This window comes from Pongo pygmaeus, chromosome 10 (genome assembly GCF_028885625.2).
Source record: "Pongo pygmaeus isolate AG05252 chromosome 10, NHGRI_mPonPyg2-v2.0_pri, whole genome shotgun sequence".
NCBI classification, from domain to species: Eukaryota; Metazoa; Chordata; class Mammalia; order Primates; family Hominidae; genus Pongo; species Pongo pygmaeus.
Genome location: NC_072383.2, coordinates 6,248,094 through 6,254,945, shown reverse-complemented (window position 1 = coordinate 6,254,945; position 6,852 = coordinate 6,248,094). Strand labels below are relative to the sequence as shown.

At 45.9% G+C, this 6,852-nt stretch overlaps 1 long non-coding RNA gene across 1 annotated transcript; it reads left to right on the top strand.

The window, feature by feature from the left end:
- Window positions 1-2,522: 2,522 nt before the first annotated feature.
- LOC129010409 (uncharacterized) lies at window positions 2,523-6,230 on the top strand. Its single transcript, XR_008492995.2, has 4 exons — window positions 2,523-2,693; window positions 4,031-4,098; window positions 4,605-4,787; window positions 6,195-6,230. It is a non-coding gene; the product is annotated as an uncharacterized LOC129010409 (long non-coding RNA).
- The last annotated feature ends 622 nt before the right edge of the window (window positions 6,231-6,852 follow it).

Here is a 6,852-nt window from a genome sequence, read left to right as displayed (position 1 = left end):
ATGAAGTATTAATGCATTGATTAAAATATTAGCTTCTGTCTTGGTATCTCTTCTCCCTTGATTCCTGCATCTCCTTCAATTTAGTTTATGGTTTATTATTTTATTACCTGTTTTATGAAATGTAAGATATCTACCTCTATCTATCTATCTATCTATCTATCTATATATATATATTTTTTTTTTTTTTGAGACAGAGTCTCGCTCTGTCGCCCAGGCTGGAGTGCAGTGGTGCGATCTTGGCTCACTGCAAGCTCCGCCTCCCGGATTGACACATTCTCCTGCCTCAGCCTCCCGAGTAGCTGGGACTACAGGTGGCTGCCACCATGCCCGGCTAATTTTTTGTATTTTTAGTAGAGACGGGGTTTCACCATGTTAGCCAGGATGATCTCGATCTCCTGACCTCGTGATCTGCCTGCCTTGGCCTCCCAAAGTGCTGGGATTACAGGCGTGAGCCATTGCACCCAGCCAATATCTATATATTTTTTACCTCTCTTTTTGTGGATAAGTGGAAACATTTTGCACACATTTTTCTCCATCTTGCTTTTTTCACCTAGGGATGAAGGCAGCCCTCATTTCTCTACTTCTTTATTCAGTTGCGTGGTATTCTACTGCTTAGTTGATTTAACAGTTCCTTACCAATGGATATTTGGGTTATTTCCTGTCTTTTGCTATTACAAACCTGTGCATATGTTTTTCTGTTTCTTAATACACAGTATCTATGGGATAAATGCCCAGATACATTCTGGATCAATGGTTAAATGCATATATAATTTTGCTACACATTGCCAAATTCCTGTAATGGTTATACCATTTTGTATTTCCTCCAGCAACTTATGAAAGGGCTAATCTGCCTGTAGCCAAAAGAGTATATTGTCAAACTTTTGGATTTTTGACAACCTAAAAGTTATCTTAGTGTAGTTTTTTTTTTTTTTTTTTTTTTTTTTTGAGACGGAGTCTTGTGTCTCGCACTGTCACCCAGGCTGGAGTGCAGTGGTGCGATCTCAGCTCACTGCAGCCTCTGCCTCCCAGGTTCACACCATTCTCCTGCCTCAGCCTCCCGAGTAGCTGAGATTACAGGCGCCTGCCACCATGCCTGGCTGGGTTTTTTTTGTATTTTTAGTAGAGACGGGGTTTCACCGTGTTGGTCAGGCTGGTCTTGAGCTCCTGACCTCATGATCTGCCTGCCTTGGCCTCCCAAAGTACTGGGATTACAGCCGTGAGCCACTGCGCCTGGCCATCTTAGTGTAGTTTTAATTTTTCATTTCTTGTATTATGATCAAGTTTGAATATTTTTTTCATAAAATTGAGAGCAATTGTTCATTTTGCCAGCCCATTTTGTTCTACAGGGTTATTGGTTCTTTTCTTTCTTTTTTTTTGAGACAGGGTCTCACTCTGTCACCCAGGCTGGAGTGCAGTGGTGTGATCTCAGCTCACTGCAACCTCTGCCTCCCAGGTTCAAGCGATTCTCCTGCCTCAGCCTCCTGAGTAGCTGGGATTACAGGCGCATACCACCACGCTGGCCAATTTTTGTATTTTTAGTAGAAACGGCGTTTCTCCATGTTGGTCAGGCTGATCTCGAACTCTTGACCTCAAGTGATCTGCCCGCCTCGACCTCCCAAAGTGCTGGTATTACAGGCGTGAGCCACTGTGCTTGGCCTCTTTATTTTTAAAAGTCTTTTAATATTTGGGACAATGACCCATTCTCTATGAAATTGGTTGCAACTGTTTTCTCCATTATTTTCTTTTTCTACTTTGTGTATGGTATCTTTGGCTATATTACATATATATATATATATATATATATATATATATATAATTAAATTTATTTACGTTTTCTCACAGAGAAATTTACCTATCCTTTCTTTTTGTTGTTGGTTTTTAAAACTTGAACAACATGGGTTGAATACCCATCCTTTCTTCTAATACTTGTATCATTTCTTTTTTTATATTTAGATTCATGATCCATTTGGAACTTATTCTGGTATATGGTGTGAGGAATGGATCAAATTTTACATTTTTTTACATATGGCTATCCAGGCATCTGGCTCTTATAGTTGCCTTCTGAGGTTGTGGTGTATATACTAATAAGGTAAAATTATCCAATGAGAGCAGGTTCAGGGAATCACAGACAAAGCCACTGAATCCACTTGAGGCAGATTAGAGTGTTTAATTCATTTTTACATATTTTATTACCTTTTCTTGCAGGTAGCCTACTTAGTTTTTATTCATTTTGCTGGTAAATCGATTGGTAAATGAAAATAAATTTATTAACCAACTACTATGCATTGTTGCAGTGGGTGGCTACACATGTGCATAGTTGGACCATTTAGCATCTGTTCACCCTCTGGGTAAAAGAGTACCCAAATTTCCCTTAATAACCTATCTGGTCCCACCCTCTGCCCTTGTGGTTTGGGGGGATTGATCTAGCTCTGTGAGTTGGCCTCAATTGGCCAAAGCCATATTCCACTTTCAAAATAACAGTAAGGGGTTCCTGGAGGGGCTTGGGCTTCTACTGGAACCCAGAAGACTGGAGCTGAGCCTTCTGAGAGGGAGGCAGGGTTCTTCCCCGTGGACTTGAACCTGGAAGCATTGAAGCCGGAACAACTATCTCCATTCTGTCATCACCTGTGGGCTGAGAAGATCTCAGATCCAGGAGACCATGAAAGCTGAGCGGAGAATGGCAGAGAAATCAGGTCTTTGTTGTGTATGAACCCCAGACAGGATGCGCAGATGGTGGTCCAGCCTGATGCTGGGCTTCTCAGCTAAAAACCCAATATTTGGTTTCTATGTCTTTGTACTTGCAGCTGAGAGGGCCCTAAATGAAATAGTAGTCATCATTAGGTTTTCCTGATGTCCTAGTGTTTTAGGGATGATGCCTCAGGTAGAAAGTGTAGTGGGATGCCAGCAGAATATCATTTCTCCCATGTAGCCTAGCTCCTTCCATGGGGGGTCCTCGTTTGTGAAACAGCATCAATAACACTGCCTATCATTTTGAAGAAAAAGTGAAAGAAAGTGTATTAGTCTGTTCTCACACTGCTATAAAGACACACCTGAGACTGGGTAATTTACAACGAAGACAGTTTTAATTGAGTCACAGTTCTGCCTGGTTGGGGAGGCCCTCAGGAAACTTACAATCATGGTGGAAGGCGAAGGGAAAGCAAGCACCTTCTTCACAAGGAGGCAGGGAAGAGTGCTAGGGGGGAATTGCAAAACACTTGAAACCATCAGATCTGGTGAGAACTCCTTCACTGTCACAAGAACAACATGTGGGAAACCGCCCCCATAATCCAATCACCTCCCACCAGGTCCCTCCCTCAACACGTGGGGATTACAATTCAAAAAGAGATTTGAGTGGGGACACAGAGCCAAACCATATCAGAAGTAAAGGTGAACTGTAAAGAGATCTTCAAATTTTAGTGACTGTGATTATATGATAGGCTCCTTGAGGGCAGGGACAGTGGGCTTTTATGTGTGTACCCTGGAGGTGGCTAAAGTGTCTCACACAAAGCGGGTGCAGTGCTTCAGTTTGAATCAAATTGAATTCTTCTCATGCTTATTCTTTCCATAGACAGCTAAAGAAAACAGGGTCACAGAGAGACGAGAGATGAATCCACTGGCTAGGAGCATACTCAGGGATTCTGTCCCCTGCCTCAGGCTGAGTCCCACAGTCAAACTCTGTCCCTCTGTGAGGCTGAAAGACAGGGGAGGAGGAGGCTCGTCCGAGGGCCAGCTTTGTCACTCACCTGCTGGGTGACTTTGAGCAAATCCCTTCCTCCCTCTGGAACTTCAGGCATCAGTTCCTTGTCATTCACACAGGGTCAATCCTCACCTTATAAGTACCCACGAGTTCTATATACAGTCATTTGAAGGTAGAAACTGCCTTCCAAGTGTGTTTGCTGTATCACACGGGTAGAGGCCAAGTTGCAGGCTGCCTTGCAGGCCTGCTTAGACGCTCCTGTGGGTAACCAGGGGCGGTGATTCAGGGCGTACCAAGTACCTGCATCCACATGATTCGCTTTGATTTTCCCAGGCCGTGAAATACTTCAGACAGACACAATTTCTCCCGGCGACAGGGGAGGAAGCTGAGGCCTTGAGAAGGTGAGTGACTTGCTCAAGGCCATCCGGCTCATTAGAGACGGAGGCAGAACTCACACCCGTGTTTTATGACTTCCAGTTCAGGCCCATCACAGACCTCCATCCATCTGCAGGAAAGCAGGCGGCCCTCAGGGACTTGCTCATGGAGAATGCTCCATACATGCCGAGGGGATGGGCTCCGAGGAAGCCAGATCCCAGGGCAGTGCTGGCCTGGCCACTTTGGATGGCCATACTGTGGCCCAGCTGGCGGGGGCACTGGAGGCCCATGTTACCCTGCACTCTGTTTGTGGGGCAGTATGTCCAGCATTCCTGGCAAAGGTTGTGATGCCTCAGCAGGGTTGGGTGAGCAGCTGTCTGGGGCGGCGAGGGGAGGCAGACAGGCACGCCGTCTATTTTGCTGGGCCGTGCGTGGCTCTTCCGGGCATTGTGCTCACCAGCGTGCCCCAGTCATGAACACAGAGACCAGGATGTCTTTGTAGCGATCACAGCAACATCCTGTACTTCCCCAGCATTCCAAGGAGGCCCCAGGCATGGCACTTACAGGAGGTATCCCAGACGCCGCCTTCCTCCTCCTCCTCCTCCTCAACTCCATCCTTCCCAGGAGGAGACAGCCGACTTCATGGCGTGATGTTTGGGACCTGGAGGGCATCCGGCCAACAGAGCTCTCCTGTGAGGCAGTCCTCCTCCCACAGGTGCTTATCTCTGAGCCATGTGTTCTTAACCCCTATATTCTGACTTGGACACTGCACTAAGAGTTTTAATTACGTTCTTGATAGTTCCGTGACATAAATGCTATTGTTATCACCCGCCTCCCCATTAATATAAAGGAGACAGAAGCTTAGAGGGGTCTATATCAGCAGTAACTGGCAAAGTCAGGACTCAAACCTCACAGGCCAGAGGCTGGCATCTGTGCTTTTTTTTTTTTTTTTTTTTTGTTTGAGACGGAGTCTCGCTCTGTCACCCAGGCTGGAGTGCAGTGGCGTGATCTCGGCTCACTGCAAACTCCGCCTCCTGGGTTCACGCCATTCTCCTGCCTCAGCCTTCCGAGTAGCTGGGACTACAGGCGCCCACCACCACGCCTGGCTAATTTTTTGTATTTTTAGTAGAGACGGAGTTTGCACCGTGTTAGCCAGGATGGTCTTGATCTCCTGACCTCGTGATCCGTCCGCCTTGGCCTCCCAAAGTGCTGGGATTACAGGCGTGAGCCACCGTGCCTGGCCATGTCTGTGCTCTTGACTTCGCCACTATGCTGCCCTGTTATGTAAACCTGGTGGGTTGTGCTTTGGAGACGGGTAGGGATGGAACACAGCCATTCATTCAAGAGTATTTTCTAAAATAAAAACTTTCTTATTTTAGAACAATTTTAGAGTTATAGAATTATAGTGCAGAGAATTCCTGTATACCCTGTGCCCAGTGTCCCTATTATTATTAATTTTTTTAATGTTTTCCTTTTTTTTTTGAGATGGTCTCACTCTGTCACCCAGGCTAGAGTGCAATGGCTTGATCTCTGCTCACTGCAACCTCCTTCTCTTGGGTTCAAGTGATGTTCCCACCTCAGCCTCCCAAGTAGCTGGGATTACAGGCACCTGCCATCATGCCCAGCTAATTTTCGTATTTTTAGTAGAGACGGGGTTTCACCATGTTGGCCAGGCTGGTCTTGAACTCCTGACCTCAGGTGATCTGCCTGCCTCGGCCTCCCAAAGTGCTGGGATTACAGGCGTGAGCCACCGCACCCAGCTCTGTTTTTCTATTTCTTTTTCATCCCTTTTCACCATTCCTAATGACAGTCCCCTGTCATTAACATCATACATTAGTGTGGTACATATGTCACTGTTAATGAATTAATATTATTAACTAAAGCACACACTTTATTCAGCTTTTTTTTTTTTTTTTTAACCTATTGTCCCCATTCTGTCCAAGGATCCCACCAGGATTCTATATTACATTTAGTCATCATGTCTCCATAGGCTCCTCTTGGCTGTGACAGTTTCACAGACTTCCCTTGTTTTTGGTGATCTGGACTATTTTGAGAGGTGCTGGTCAGGATTTTGCAGAATGTCCTTTAACTGGGATGTGCCTTATGTTTTCCTCTTGCGTAGACTGGCGTTTGGGTTTTGGAGAGGGAGACCACAGAGGTAAGTGTCATTCTTATCACATGATATCAAGGGCACTATCAACGTGACTTATGGCTGTTGGTGTTCACCTTGGTCACCTGTTTCTTTAGTGTAAAGTTATTCTTTTCTTTGCTCCCTTTCCATGATGTTCTGAAGAATCATTTTTTGAGCACCAAAGGAAGAAACTGATGGCGGGGCGCAGTGGCTCACACCTGTAATTCCAGCACTTTGGGAGGCCGAGGTGGGTGGATCACCTGGGATCAGGCATTCGAGACCAACCTGGCCAACGTGGTGAAACCCCATCTCTACTAAAAATACAAAAATTAGCCGTGCATGGTGGTGCATGCCTGAAATCCCAGCTACTCAGGAGGTTGAGGAGGGAGAGTTGCTTGAACCCGAGGGGCGGAGGTTGCAGTGAGCTGAGATTGCACCACTGCCCTCCAGCCTGGGTGACAGTGAGACTCCATCTCAAAAAAAAAAAAAAAAACAGAAGAAGAAGAAGAAGAAACTAGCAACTCTGGCAACTCTCCTAAGAGGGAGGAAGAGAGGAGAAAGGACAGGGCAGGGTGGTGACAAATGTCCTGGAACAGAAAAAAAAATTGCACCTGAGTAGGAGGCGACACTGGTGGCCTTTGAAGTGCCC